The 16,473-nt window shown below is 38.4% G+C and overlaps 1 protein-coding gene and 1 pseudogene across 3 annotated transcripts in view; both read left to right on the top strand.

Annotated features, from left to right (window-relative positions):
• The window catches only part of EDA (ectodysplasin A), a 359,228-nt gene that overhangs the window by 4,085 nt on the left and 338,670 nt on the right, over positions 1 to 16,473 (top strand). The gene's annotated exons all lie outside the window — the stretch shown is intronic.
• Positions 16,022 to 16,473, top strand: part of LOC133753636 (ubiquitin thioesterase OTUB1-like) — a 127,668-nt pseudogene continuing 127,216 nt past the window's right edge.

Raw genomic sequence — 16,473 nt, 5'->3', positions numbered from 1 at the left:
GACTTGCATGTACAGTCAGAGAGGAAATTCTGGTAGCTGCTCCTCAAGAAAAACCTAACAGCTGATAAAAGTCCCCAGAAACTCAATTAAATTGATCAAAAGGATTGAGAGATCTTCTAGTTGTTTTTTCAATTTGGAGAAAGTTTGAGGGAGGGATATGATCAAAGTCTACCAAACCATAAGAGAGATGAGTTTTGTGGTCAATATGTTGGTGTAATTTAACAATCCAGCTCAGTAAATCCTTGGAGAAAGCCTGCTGTGCCAGATGCAATGTTAAATATTCGACATCTTTTAATGCTTGAAAAAGTACATCTCATTCAACTCATTGCCCCAAGTGACAGTCTGAGCTATAGATAGATTGCTAAGGGTTTATTCAGAATTGTTGGGAACCTTTGGAATATTTTCATAATTATTTCAGGTGGTATAATCGAAGTCAATATGAATGTTCTACGAAACACTTGTGGCATTACTAGACATACCACTATGTATCTAGATTTGACATTACTTATTATCAATCAAGAAAATAATTAGGAATCACTTAAAGTGATTTAAAGTGAGCGTAATGAATAAACTCACTGGTTTTTGTTTGTTTTGTTTTTAGGAAGGTAGGATACAGATAAAATAGTTTCTACGGGTTTAAGTCCAGACTTTTCAGTGTGACACTCAAAGCTTTTAATCAACTAGCTTCATTATACCCATCTATTTTTTTCTCAGTAACTCTACTCCTACAACTCACCCACCATATCCTCTCAGAATCATTCTCTAGTTGTTATTGCTCTTGTGTTTTTAATAAATCTTATGTCTTTACATTAGAGTTTCTAGCTCCTCAGAAATCTGTCTTCTTTTTTGTCTTTCTCCACAATGCCTGACATGGTGCTGGTTACATTTAGAGTCATCAAATACTTGTGGAGTTGAATATTATTCGGGGATTTCAGAGATGTTTATGTAAAACAAAGACATTTTCTGTTTATGTAATAGACCTGTTTTCCTCAGGTCTTTCAAGGCCTGTGAACTATCAGCTATACTTAGGTAAGTAAATAGGACCACTGGTAATGTTCCATTGATTTCTAAAATAATTAGAAAGTGGAATGGAGAAGATCCTTATGCGATCCATCTCCAAGTTTCATGCTTTACATCAAAGATGGTAGAAAAAGCTTTCTGCAATATATCACTTGATGTTTTGTTTTACTTGCTATTAGATCTCATCATCTCTCTCTTAGATCTTGTGAATGATAATCTGTAATTTATCTATAAATACCTTATAGAGAAAATTTGTTTGTACTGGAGAACTTCTGAAGCCATTTAATTCCCAAGAACACTACCAAGAGAAAAAATGTTTGGCTTGCTTTTAGGACAGCCCTCAAAAAGGGCTGCTGTCTCTGACTCCTCTATAAATATCAAGCATTTAGCTCTTCATTTCTTCCCTTTCTTTAGTTTTCTGTACTTTTTAAATGTTGTATAACACATACAGAAAAATGCACAGATCATAATTATACAATTTGATGAATTACTACAAGCACCCAGTCAAGAAATAAAACATTAGTAGCACCCTGCATCCCCTATTTCCCCCATCCTTATTGCTATATCATTCTTGCTCTCCAAAGTTAATGACTACTCTGACTTCTGTTTTTCTGAATTTTTATTATATATTTGAGAGACAGACAGAAAGAGGAAGAGACAGAGAGAAAGGTCTTCCATCCTCTGGTTCACTTCCCAAATGGCCACAATGGCCGGAGCTGAGCTGATCTGAAGCCAGGAGCCAGGAGCTTCTTCCAGGTCTCCCACATGCATGCAGAGGCCCAAGCACTTGGGTCATCCTCTGCTGCTTTCCCAGGCCATAGCAGAGAGCTGGATTGGAAGAGGAGCAGCTGGGATACGAACCAGTGCCCATATGGTATGCTGGCACTGCAAGTGGCTTAGCCCACTATGCCACAGCACCAGCCCCTAACCTGACTTCTAACATGGCAGATTAGTTTTGCCCACATTGAACTTGATGTAAATGAAATCAATGTAGTCTTTTGGGATTGATGTATTTTGCTTAACACTGTTTGGGATGTCCATTCCTATGGTATGCAACTGTAGTTTTTTTATTTGTACTTATATATATTTATATTTCCAGTGTTTGAATAGATCTTATTTATTTATGTATTTATTTATTTATTTATTCATTTAGTGAAAAATATAAATTATTTCCAGTTTGGAGTTATTATGAATAATGTTGATACCAGTATTATTGTACATGTCTTTTGGTTACATGTATTTGAATTTCTGTTGAGAGTATACCTAGAATTAGAGTTGCTGGGTCATGAGGAATGCAATTTCTTTATTGACAATAATGGTTTTGCTAAGCGATCATACCAATTTACATGCCACCCCAGCCATGTATGAGAATTCCAATTGTTCCACATCCTTACTAACACTCGGTATTGTCAGTCTTTTTCATCGTAACCATGCTGATGGCTAAGTGTGTAATAATATCTCATGATTTTAATGGGCAATTCTGAGAAGACTGGTGAGGTTGTGCTCCTTTCATACGTTTATTATCCATTTTTATATCTTCTATGAAGTTCTGGAACAGGTTTTTTGGCTTATTTTTCTGTCAAGCTATCTGTCCTTTGTTATCAATTTTTAGGAATTCCTTATGTACTCTGGCTGTGAGCCATTTTTGTATTTTTTTTTTTGTTAGAAAACTCTCCCCAGTTGGAGACACAGTTGCTGATGATAAAAAGTAAAAGGAGGGTCAGGCATATGGCCTAGCGGGTAAGACACTAGATAAAATACCCATGTCCCATATCAGAGTACCTGGATTCAATACCCTACTCCTGCTCCTGACTCCAGATCTCTGCTAATGCAGACCCTAGGAAGCAGCAGTAATGACTCAAACAATTCTTTGTCTTATCTTTCTTTATGATATACTTTGGTGAATGAGCATTTTTGATTTTAATGTGTTAGTCTCGTATTTCAGTATTTTATGATTAGTGTTTTATGTTCCATTTAAGAAACATTTTCCTATTTTGAGACCATGTAAATATTCTCTCATATTATCTCCTAGAAGCTTTATATTTTTACCATTCACATTTACATCTGCAGTCCACCTAGAATTGGCTTTTATATATAGTTAGATAGAGAGGCCAAGATCTCTTATTTTCCATATAGATATTCAACAGATCTAATGTTGTTTATCATAAGCCGTATCATTCCTCACACTTCTCTGCAGTGTCACCTTTGTCATAAATCAGGCATCTGAATATGTGCAAGATTGTTTCTGAAGTGTTTGCTCTACTGGTCTATTTGTCATTGCACCATTTATTAATGTATTTTCTGTTGTTATAACAAAATACCTGAGATTGGGTACTTACAAAGAAAAGAGGTTTATTTAGCTCACAGTTTTAGAGATTCAAGAGAATGGTACCAACGTTGGTGTGGCTCTGTTGAGGGCCCTCTTGGATGAGTCACAACGTGGCAGAGAAGCAGAAAGAGAAATGAATGTGCAGAAGAAGATAGGCATGTGGAGTGGCTCTGCTTTATAACAACCCACTTTTGCAAGAACTAACTCACTCTAGGAAGAACCAATGCACTCCATGAGACCAGCATAAATCCTCCTGAGGGCAGCACCCTGAGTGACCCAACTGCCTTGCACTAGGCCCCATCTTTTAAAGGTTCCACTGTCTCAACACCACCACTCTGAGGACCAAGTCTCCAGTATATGAGCTCTTGATGGACAAAACACTTCCAAACAACAGCATACTACTACCACAGAACTAGTCACTAGACTTTAAAATAAGCTTTTTTAAAAAAGATTTATTTATTTATTTACTTGAAAGTCAGAGGTACACAGAGAGACAAGGGGAGAGAGACAGAGAGAGAGAGAGGTCTTTTATCCACTGGTTCACTTCCCAATTGGCCGAAATGGCTGGAGCTGCACTGATCCAAAGCCAGGAACTCGAACTGGTGCCCATATGGGCTGCCGGCACTGCAGGAGGTGGCTTAACCTGCTATACCACAGTTCCGGCCCCTAAAATAAGCTCTTCATATCTCATAAAGCAAGTCTTCTCACCTTATTCCCTTTTAAATATCTTGGATATTCTTTGCCTTTTGCATTACCACGTGTATTTTTCAATCAATATGTCATATTCCACACAAAAAATGTGAAAAGCAAAACTTCTGGGATTATTATTGGGATTGCATTGGCTCTAAAAGTTAAGAACTCATGTCTTTGCAATATTTAGTCTTCCAATCCATGAACATGGTACATCTCTCTACATAATTAGCTCTTCTTTAATTTTTCTTGCTAACTTTTTAAAGTTATCTGTACAGAGTACTATATTTATCTTAAGGAATTTGATATTTTTTGATGCCATGATGATATCTATAGTGGCTTCTGTGATCTTCCACTCAAAACAGCATTTACAAATTGAAGACTTATTCCCTCAAATGCTGGAAGAACTGTTAGAAGACAGATCTCTGCTGAGAGTTCTTTTTTGAACATTCTTTAGTGGAAAAAAAACTGTTTCACCCAAGGAGAAGCCTTCTTCAGGGCAGCCTGCATCCAACCACTGACCAATGGACAGCTATAAAGGCCTTCCCCTTTATTTCAAATTGGGAAAACTTTCATGGGCCATACCAGCTCCAGAGGTCCCTATGAAGTTGGCTAGGGTCATTTTGGACTGTTTATTTCACTTTTCTTGCATATATGTTGATTTTGAAAGAACTTCCTAATAAAATCCCTGTGTGGTAATCTAATCTATGTCTCCCAGACTGCTTCACAGGAAACCAAGCATGGGGGCTGCATAATTTAAAAAAGCTTTTATTTCTTTATTTTTATCCATTTGAGAAAGAGAAAGAGAGAGAGATCCATCCATTTACTTATTCACTTCCCAAATGCCCACAACAGAAAGGGCTGGGCTAGGCTGAAGCCAGGATGCTGGATCTCAGTCCAGTTCTCCCATGTGAGTGCCAGTGACCCAAGTATTTGAACCATCACCTGCTGTCTCCCAGGGTGCATACTAGCAGGAAACTAGAATTGGAAGTGGAGTTGGGACTCAAACCCAGGCAGTTCAATATGGGATACAGGCATCCTAAGCAACATCCTAAACACTGTGTCAGATACCCACCCTGGCTATATAATTTTTTAATCCCATTTTATTTTCTTCTTGGTGATGTTTACAAATTATTGTAGTTTTATGTATTGATTTTGTATCCTGCAATTTGCTGAACTCACTTATTAATTCTAATCATTTATCTGTAGATTATTTGGGATATTTTCACATACTACTATAATACCATTGTGGAAAGTGACAAGTTTTTTTTATGTGTATTTTTAAAAATTCTTATCTTATCTGACTGCACTGGCTAGAACATTTGGAACAATTTGAATTGTAGTAGTGATAGAAAGCATCCTCATCCTATTCCCAGTTTCAGAAAAAAAACTTTAAACATTTCACTGTTAGGCATCATCTTTGTTTTAAGTGGTTTTTGTTTGTTCAGGTTACCTTCACCAGTTTAAAAATTTCTTTCTAGTCCTAGTTTACTAAGATTTTTTTCTGTAATCCTAAGTGGATATGTCATTATAACAGATGGTTTTCTTGTATCTATTGAGATAATCATATGCTTTTTCTACTTTATTCTGTTAATGTGGTATTAAAACAACATTGCACTTCTGGAATAAATTCTAGTCAGTCTTGTTGTATTTTATATATTGCTGGATTTGTTTGGCTAACATTTCATTTAGGATCTTTGCATGGGAATCCATGAATGAGATTAGCCTGTAATTTTTCTTATCTAATTATAAGGTTTGGATATCAACTTATGTTGTCCTTTATAAAGTTAATTAAAAATGTTTCTTCATTATTTTTTCACTATTAACATTTATGTAAATTGGTAATGTGCCTTCCATAGTGTTTGGTAGAATTGATGGAGCCATTTTGCTCTGGGAGGATTTTAAATCTTATTTTTGATGTATTCATAGATGTATAACTTTTAGGAATAAACTGAATAAAAGAAGTGAAACATCTGTACATTGCAAACTTTAAAACATTGATGCAAGAAACTGAAGAAGATGCAAATAAAAAGGAAGATATTCTGTGTTCATGGATTATAAGAATTACTATTGTTAGAACATCTGTACTAACCAAAGTGATATAGCAATTCAATATACTTATCAAAATTCCAATGACAGTATTTACAGAAATAGAAAAAAAAATTCTAAAATTTGTGTGGAACCACAGAAGACTTCAAATGGCCAAAGCAATTTTGAGCAAAAAGAATAACATTGGAGGCATCCTATTACCTAACTTCAAATTATACTACAAAGCTATTGTAACCAAAATAACATGGTACTGGCATAAAAATAAATACATACATTAATTGAGCAGAATAGAGAGCCCAGAAATAAATCTATACATTTATAGTCAGTTGATTTTTGACAAAGGAGCCAAGAACACACGATAGATAGGGAAAAGACAGTCTCTTCAATAAATAGTGCTAGTGAAACTGGATACCCACATGTGGAAGAATGAAATCCTATCCTTATCTTACACTATATACAAAATTCAACTCAAACGTATAAAAAAATCTACATATAAGGTAAGACCTGAAACTATAAAATCATTAGAAGATAGACAAATGGATTTATGGCAAGCAAAAAAACTTCTAAGAAGCAATCAAAAGAGTGAAGGGACTATGTATGTTATATGAAAATATGTTTTCAAATTATACATTTGCATCACCATTAGGGGTTACTACTCAAAATATATAAGAAGCTCTAAGAATTCAATAGCAAGAAAACAAATTTTTTTCAGATTTTTCTTGTGTTAGTAAAGCCCTTTTTTTTTAAAAAGATTTATTTTATTTATTTGGAAGACAGAGTTACAGAGAGAGGTCTTCCATCCGTTGGTTCACTCCCCAGATGACTGCAACGGCCGGAGCTGGGAGCTGTTCCAATCCGAAGCCAGGAGCCAGGAGCTTCTTCTGGGTCTTCCACACGGGTACAGGGGCTCAAGAACTGGGGCCATCTTCTACTGCTTTCCCAGGCCTTAGCAGAGAGCTGAATCAGAAGAGGAGCAACCGGGACTAGAACCGATGCCTGTATAGGATGCCAGCACTTCAGGCCAGGGCTTTAACCTGCTGTGCCACATCGCTGGCCTCTAGAAAACAAATATTTTTAAGGGGCAAACAACCTGTATGATAATTTCTCAGAAGAAGACATAAAATGACAAACAAATATAGGAAAAAATACTGAACATCACTCAACATCAGAGAAATGCAAATTAAAATTACAATGAGATCTCATTTCATACCTATTAGAATGTCTATTCTCAAAAAGACAGAAAGTAACAAATGCTGATGAAGATGTAGAGAAAGAGGAATTCTCATATACTGTTGGTGGAATGTAAATTAGTACAGCCATTATGGAAAAAAGTATGGAGGTTCCATATGTGTGTGTGTGTGTGTGTGTATCTCCAAAGGAAATTAAATCAGTAAGTCCAAGAGATGTCTGCACCCCCATGTTTATTGTGCATTCTTCACAATAACTAAGATATGGAATCAACCTAATTGTTCATCAGCAGATAAATAGATAAAGAAAATATGGTGTACATAGGGTACTTCAAAAAGGTTATGGAAAATGGAATTAAAAGATAAGGTATTTTGGTGCAAAAAGATGGAAATGCATGCATAGTTTTCATAATATGCCTTTTCCATGGTTGACTTGGAGACACCTTCATGTCTGCTGTTGATACTTTTTTTTTTTAAAGTTTTTGTTTGTCTACAAGTATGTCTATTTCACCTTTTTTTCAAAGGGCTTTAATGGGTATGGAATTCTAGGTTAGCAGTTTTTTTTTCTTTTAGAATTTTGAAGATACCATGTCTTTGCATACTGGCTTCCATTTTATCTGCTGGGAAATAAGCTGGAATTTTTGTATTTTAATCTTTGTGCCTTTTTCTCTTTTTTTATATCTTTCTCTTTGTCTTTGGGTTTTAATAATTTTACCATGTTGTGCTTATGCATGGTTTTCTTTATATTTATGATGTACTTATGATTGATTTTCTTTATATTTGTCTTTTCTTTGGAGTTCACAGTATTTGAATCTGTGGCTTGATGCTTATTGGCTGGTTTTGAAAAATCCTCAGCTACTACTTCTTAAATATTGTTCCTGTCCTATCCTCTTTCTAGTCTTTTTAAGATTCAGTTACAATTTTGTCTTAGTCTGTATGGACTGCACTAAAGAAATGCCATAGACTCAGTTACTTATAAACAATAGAAATTTATTGCTCACAGTTCTAGAGGCTGGAAAATACAAGATCAAGAGAGTGGCAGAGTCTATGTCTGATGAGAACTCACTGCCTGATTCATAGAGTGATACCTTCTTGTCTATCCTCTATGGTAGAAGGGACATATGAGCATCCTGGTCCTATTTTATAAGGACACTAATGTTAGGAAAATGGCGCAGTCTTTTCTGTAGTGTGATCTACACCTGATTTACATCCTATGCCCTGGTTCCCGCTACCATTGCTGAAAGCCAGGTAGCCACATGCCCCAAACTACCTGTGCCAAACTCCACCCCCAACCTAATGGGATTGGCTAATTCCTACCTCCCTGCCCGCCCCCTGGAAAAGGTATATTAGACCCCCTTCCCAGACATGCGGCCCTTTTTACCCCTTCACCACCCTACCCCTCCGGTCTGTTGGGTTTTCCCCAATAAACCCTTTCTCTTACTCCGGTGTTTGGTGTGTTTTGTGATGGCCTAATAGAAATAGATAACACACTAATCTCATTTGTGAGGAGCTTGCCCTTATGATTTGATCACCTTCCCAAATCCTCACCTTCTAATACCATCACTTTGATAAATTATGTTTCAACAAATTTTGGGGACACACATTTTCTTAGTACTCATTGTATCTCTTACATATTTTTTTCTCTGTACTTCATTCTAGATATTTTCTTCTGATCTATCTTACAATTCATTAATTTTCTCTAGATTTTTCACATCTCCAGTTAAACTTACCCATTGAGTTCTTAATATCACTTATCACATATTTTTTAAACAGTTTATTTATTTGAAAGGCAGAATGACAGGGAGGAGGAGATGGACAGGGAGATGGAGAGTGTCAGGCCCATGCTAGGAACCCAGAACACCATCTAGGTATCCCACGTGGGTGTCAGGAACCCATGTACTTGGGCTGTCATCCTCTGCTCTATAGGTGCACTATCAGGAAGCTGGATCATAAGCACAGCATAGCTAGAGTGTGAAGCAGGCTCTCCAGCACAGGATTCAGGCATCTCCAGTGGTGGCTCAACATGGCTCAACCTGTTGAGCCACAAGACCTGCCCCCTCCCCCATTATTTTTTTTATTTCTAGAATTTTCAGTTGGTTCCTTTTAAAACAAAAAGATTTATTTTATTTATTTGAAAGAGTTACAGAGAGAGGTAGAAACTACAGAGAGAGGTACAGACAGACAGGTCTTCCATCCTCTGGTTCACTCCCCAAAGGGTTCCAATGACTGGAATTGAGCCAATCCAAAACCAGGAGCCAGGAGCTTCTTCCAGCTCTCCCAAGTGGGTACAGAGGCCCAAGCACTTAGACCATCTTCCACTGTTTTCCCAGGCCATAGCAGAGAGCTGGATTGGAAGTGGAGCAGCCGGGTCTTGAACCCATGCCCATAAAAGATGCTAGCACTGGAGGTTTTAACCTGCTGCACCACAGTGCCCCCTCATTGGCTCCTTTTACAAATAGTATTAAATTCCTTGCCAAAATGCACAATTAAATATTTTATTTTTCAGGACATATTAGTCATAATTGTGTGAAAAATCTTCATTTGATAACTGTATTTTCTCGTTCCTCTAGGGTACAGTTCTATTGTTAATTGTGTATCTTGATTTTCTCTCACTTTGCCTGTTTCCTCAGAGGCCTGGTTATGTTTGATTGAGTGGCAGACATTATATATGAAAATTATAGTAAAAATGCTTTGAGACTGCAGTTTTCATCTTTATCCAACAAGGATTTATGCTCACTTCTGGCAGGTGGTTCTAGGGAATAGAAATCCCACATCCCTTTAATCCAATATGAGATTTGAAGCTGGCGTTCAGTTCAAGTAAAGATTGATTTACTTTCCCTTTTAGTATCTATTTCTTCTAAGTCGGGATCCAAAGCTTAAGAAATTTTCTAGGGTTCTCTCTCCTTAATGGGCCTTTTTTCTTTATGCTTCTTAAAAATTTATCTATTTATTTGAAAGAGTTACAGAGAGAGAAAGAGAGATTGATCTTCCATCCGCTGGTCTACTCCCTGGATAGTCACAACAGACAGAATGGGGCCAGGCCAAAGCCAGGAGTCAAGAGCTTCTTTCAGGTCTCCCACATGGGCAACAGGGGCCCATGGATCATCTTCTGCTGCTTTCCCAGGCCATTTGCAAAGAGATAGATCAGAAGTGGAGCATCTTAATATGAACCAGCACCCATATGGGATGCTGGTGTTGTAGGCAGTGGCTTTATTTGCTACATCACAACATGGGCTCCCTTGATGGGTCTTGAGTTCCAGTTTTTGTTCTCTTAGTACCTTGATTCTGTCAAAACCTCTGCTTTCCTTCAGCTGACTCTTCTGGGATCAGCCAATCACCAGAAGAGACAAAAATATATAAAAAGATCTTGTGAATTTTCTTTTTATCTGATGCCTTCACCTCATAATACTGCATAGCCCTGTTAGATTTCAGATATTTTCAAATATGTATGGGGGTACTTCAAAATGTTTGTGGAAAAATAGAATTAGAACACAAATTTATTTCAGTACAGAAGTTTATTGAAATCCACACATAGTTTATTTGTAATACACATTTTCCATGATTTCTTTTTAATTTGAGAGAGACACAGAGAGAGCAAAGAGAGCTCTCAGCTGCTGGTTCACTCCTCAGATACCCACAATGGCTGGGGCTGGGGCTGGGGCTGGGGCAGGCCAAAGCCAGGGTCTGGAACTCAATGCAGATCTTTCATGCAGGTGACAGGGAACCAAGTACATGAGCCATCACCTGCTGCCTCCCAGGGAATGCATTAATAGGAAGCAGGAAGCTGAGATCAGGAACAGAGCTTGGACTTGAACCTAGGTTTGAAATCCTATGTGAGGTACTGACATCCCAACTGGCTGTTTAACCCTAGGCCAAACTCCTGTCCCTTCCATGAATTTTTGAAAAACTTATGTTATAGCTTGTTCAAAATTTCTTGTGGTTTTGAGTAGGAAATTTAGTCCAAATTGCTTATGTTTCTATTGCTAGAAGAAGAATCAGTCATTTCTTCAACAATATTGATCATCTCCTAAGTGTCATGCACTTTACAAAGCAGTGGAGATACAACTGTTGAATGGGTTAGTGTCAGTTCCTTCCATCATGGAATTTACAGTCAAGTGAACAAGAAGGTACAATACAATTTGATAATACAATGATAAGGTTAATCAAAAGATGATCTGGAGCGCTAAGGAGGAACTTTTGAAATCAAGGAATATTTTCTTGACAAGGCAACTTCTAAGCTTAAGCCAGAAAAAGAAGTAAGAATATCTAGAATAAGACTGTTTTAGGCAAGAGGCCTGGAGATGAGAGAGAATTTGGCATATTCAGGGAATATAAAACCCAGTTTCTGGGACTGGCTTTGTGGTGTAGTAAGCTAAGCTTCCACATTTGGCTCTGGCATCCTGTAAGGGCACCAGTTTGTGTCCCGGCTGCTTGTCCTTTTTTTTTTTTTTTTTTTTTGACAGGCAGAGTGGACAGTGAGAGAGAGACAGAGAGAAAGGTCTTCCTTTGCCATTGGTTCACCCTCCAATGGCTGTTACGGCTGGCGCGCTGCGGCCGCCGCACTGTGCTGATCCAAAGCCAGGAGCCAGGTGCTTCTCCTGGTCTCCCATGCGGGTGCAGGGCCCAAGCACTTGGACCATCCTCCACTGCACTCCCTGGCCACAGCAGAGAGCTGGACAGGAAGAGGGGCAACCGAGACAGAATCCGGCGCCTTGACCAGGACTAGAATCCCGGGTGCCGGCGCTGCAGGCGGAGGATTAGCCTATTGAGCTGTGGCGCAGGCCCCGGCTGCTTGTCTTCTTATCCGCTCTCTGCTATGGCCTGCAAAAGCAGTGGAAGATGGCACAAGTCCTTGGGCCCCTGTACCCACGTTGGAGACCCAGAGGAATCTCCTGGCTCCTGGCTCCTGGCTTTGGATCATCGCAGCTCCAGCCATTGCAGCCAACTGTGGAGTGAACCAGTGGATGGAAGCCACCCCCCCTCCTTCTCTCTGTGTGTAACTCTGCCTCTCAGATGAAAAACAGTTTCTGTAAAGCTACAGTTATCAGAAAATGTGGCACTGGCATAAGGAAGTTATATAGATCAACGGAACAGAATTGAGAGTACAGAAATAAACCCTTACATTGTAATTAATTGATTTTTGACAAAAAATACCAAGATAATTCATTGGAGGAATAATATTTTGTTTAGCATTGGTTCTGGAAAAATAGAATATCTGCATCAAAAAAGATGAACTGGGACACACATTATGTATGTATACATCATACCCCAAAATTAACTCAAAATGGACTATATGCTTAAATGTGTCAAAGCAATAGTACTTTTAGAAGAAAAGGTAGAAGATATTCAAGATCTCAGATTTGGTGAAGATTTCTTAGATTACACCAAAAAAGTCCAAAAAATAGTGAGCTGAAAATAAACGTGATAGACTTGGAGAAAATATTTGCAAAACATAACTCCATTGAAAACTTGTATCCAGAATTTACAAAGAACACCTGAAATGGATTAATAAGAAATAAATCAAACCAAAAATGGGCAAAATATATGAACAAATATTTCACCACAAGGGATACATAAATGCTAAATCTAAATAAATGCATGAAAAGATGCTCAACATGATTATCCATCATGGAAATGCAAATTAAAACCACAATGAGATACCATTTCACACCCACTAGAATAACTATAATGAAAAAGACAATAAGAAGTGTAAATGTGTAGAATGCTCATACATTGCTGGTGAGAATATAAAATGATGCAGCTGTTTTGGAAAACAGTTTGTCAGTTCCTTAATAAGTTAACATAGAGTTACCATATGACCAAGTGATTCCACTCCTAGGCATATACCCAAAAGAATGGAAAGCATATGTTCACAGAAAGCCTCTAACCAAATGTTCATAGCAGAATTATTCATAATAGCCAAAAAATGGAAACAACCCAAATATCTGATGAATAGACAAACAAATGTGGTATAATATTATATACAATAAATATTTTCAGCCTTAAAAAGGAATGAAGTATGTATACATGCTATAACATGGCTGAATATCCAAAATACTATGCTAAGTGAAAGAAGCCTGTTACACGGAAAAACCGCATTGTATGATTCCATTTGTATGAAACGTCCAGAATAGAAAAATAGAGAGAGACAACAGTAAGATTAGTGGATGTCTGAGGGTCAGTGGTAGGAATGAAGATTAGCTGAGTATGGGCATGGTGGCATTTATTGGAGGGATGAAAATATTCTAAAACTGATTTACCACAGGTGATAGAAGTAGAACTTGAAAGAAAAGAGATCCTGCAAAAGATATCATGAAGTCACACAATTCAGTTAAGTTACAAAACATTAAGTTGTACACCTAAAATAAATGAATTCTGTAGTGTGTGAATTATATCTAAGTGAAGCTATTTCTGAAAAGTGTTTGGTACAAAGAAGATGATCAATAATTGTGTAAGAGGTTTTTTATTTTCCTGAGTGATACCTATTTTTATAAAGATTGATTGGTGTGTGTGTGTGTGTGTGAGAGAGAGAGAGAGAGAGAGAAACTCTTATCTACTGGTTTATTTTGAAGTGCCTTCAATGGCTGGGATTGGGCCAAGCTGAAGTGGTAAACTAGGAATGGAATCCAAGACTCCCATTGTTGGGGGTGGGGGTCGCAGGGACCTAATTATATTGAGTCATCAACTGCTGTGTTTCAGGGTGTGCATTAGCAGGAAGCTGGAATCAGGAACAGGGCTGGACATGAGCCCAGGCAGTCTGATACTGGATTCAAAGGTCTTAACTACTAGGTCAAATGTCTGCCCCATATCTATCTTTAGAGGAAAAGACCCTTTAAGACTTCATTCTAGTTACCCCAAACTTACTTTTCTTCTTTTCTTTCCTTCTTTCCTCCCTCCCTCTTTCTTTCTTTCTTTCTTTCTTTCTTTCTTTCTTTCTTTCTTTCTTTCTTTCTCTCTCTCTCTCTCTCTCTCTCTCTCTCTCTCTTTCTTTCTTTCTTTCTTTCAAAGGCAGAGTTACAGAGAGGCAGAGGCAGAGAGAGGGAGCAAGTGAGCTTCCATCAGCTGGTTGACTCCCCAAATGGCCACAATGGCCAGGACTGAGCCAGGCCAAAGGAAGGAGTCAGGAACTTCTTCCAGGTCTCCCACAAGGGTGCAGGGGTCCAAGGACTGTGGCCACCTTTCGTTGCTTTCTCAGGCACATTATCAGGGAGCTGGATTGGAAGTGGAGCAGCCAGGACTTGAACCTGTGCCCATATGGGATGCTGGTGCTGTGGGCAGCAGCTTTACCCACTTATGCCATGGCACCGGCCCCACTCTTGAACTTTCTTACCATAATAGATAAGTCTAGGGCCGAAACTCAGAATCAACTCAATCAGAAGCTTCAGGGATGAGGACCTAGTCATGTGTAATTTGAAATAGATCTACAGGGGATTCTGGACTAAGAATCTGTGAAATATGGAATTGTGACTGGCTTAGAGTTCATATATATGTGTATACACACACACACACACATAGAGAGCATATATATGTAGAGTGCATATATAACCTAGAGTTTATATATACATATAACCTAGTTGTGTATATATATATATATATATGTATATATAAACCTAGAGTTTTATATAGAGATATAGTTTTATATATATGTATATACATACTCATACATTCTATACCTAGAGTTCTTATATATATGTATATATATATGTATTATATATATATATATACAGAGAGGGAGAGAAAGTTTTATATGTATTTAAATACATGCACACACACACATATAGCCGCAATGGCTGGAGCTGCACCGATCCAAAGTCAGGAGCCAGGAGCTTCTTCCAGGTCTCCCACGTGGGTGCAAGGACCCAAGCACTTGGGCCATCTTCTACTACTTTCAGGCCATAGCAGAGTTGGATCAGAAGAGGAGCAGCCGGGACTAGAACTGGTGCCCATATGGGATGCTGGTGCTGCAGGCAGAGGCTTAACCTACTGCACCACAGCACCAGCCCCAAATGCCATTTTCATGGGCTCTGATAGAAGGCTAAGTTCAGCCCCCATTCTCTTTGTCTTGTCTGCTGACTTGACTTCAACCTTTTGCCATGAGATGATGCTGCACAAAGGCGATCACCAGATGCTGGCATCATGCTCTTGGACTTCCAAGCTTTAGAACTGTGAGAAATAAATGCATTTTTCTTTTAAATTTCCTAGTCTGTGGTATTCTGTAGTAACACCCCTAAGAAAGGGCTCAGTGGTTACTTGAACTAGAGTGGGCAGTAATCAAATGTTGTGTCCCAGTGTTCTCTCTCTCTCTCTTCTTCCCTTTCCCTCTCTCTCTCCCTCTCCCTATTCTACCTTTCCCATCTCCTTCCCTGCCTCTCTGTTACTCTCAGCAATTCTCAGAGCCTAGTGAGATTTTTTTTCAGAACTGTAGGGCAGATATCTATGAGGTGGTGCTTAACCAGTGGTGTATATTAGTCTTAGCTGGAGAAGTTTTGAGAAAGACACATGTCCCTGGCCACACCTGTACATATATAATCAAAGTCTGTGGAAGGGTACATGGGCATATATAGTTTGGAAACAAGGCTTTTCAGGTGATACTCATTCCCATTTGAGAATTACTACTCTGAAGAAAGGTATTAAAAAAGAATATAAAGAAGATTCTGTTCCCCATGCCTAACTTCAGCTCCCCTGTTACAATTATTAGGTCCTTATTACCTGTGTTATTGGGACTGTCTTTGAAGACCACTGGACCATGAGCTTGGATGGTAATGAATCCTTAGTAAATATCTCTGTGGAAGGCCATTTGGAAAACCGGTTCATAACTCTGTGTCTTTTGGGAAGAGAGGGATTAGATTTCAGTTGTCAGTTCCTCAGCCAGATCATAGTGCTGTGTACTTGGAATAGCCAAGGGAAGAGGGTGGTCCCCTGTCTTTTGTGGCCTCCTGGGGACTTTCCCTGCTGCTATCTGTTAAAACCACTTTAAAATAATAATCTGCTAAGTAATTTTCTCCATGTACATTCACCTGACAATGGGCCTATACTTCAGAGATGAAGAGTGATTGTATTGGAGTGATGGTGTATAGCAGGGGTTGAAACCAAAACAGCCACAATGAAATTGATTTTCAAAAGGAGATTACTTCTGAATTTTGTTTTGTGGTTTGTGGATCATTATTCTTATTTCATCCTGCCACATCTGTGGCCTAC

Source organism: Lepus europaeus, chromosome X (genome assembly GCF_033115175.1).
Source record: "Lepus europaeus isolate LE1 chromosome X, mLepTim1.pri, whole genome shotgun sequence".
NCBI classification, from domain to species: domain Eukaryota; kingdom Metazoa; phylum Chordata; class Mammalia; order Lagomorpha; family Leporidae; genus Lepus; species Lepus europaeus.
This window is presented reverse-complemented; position numbering and strand designations above follow the sequence as displayed.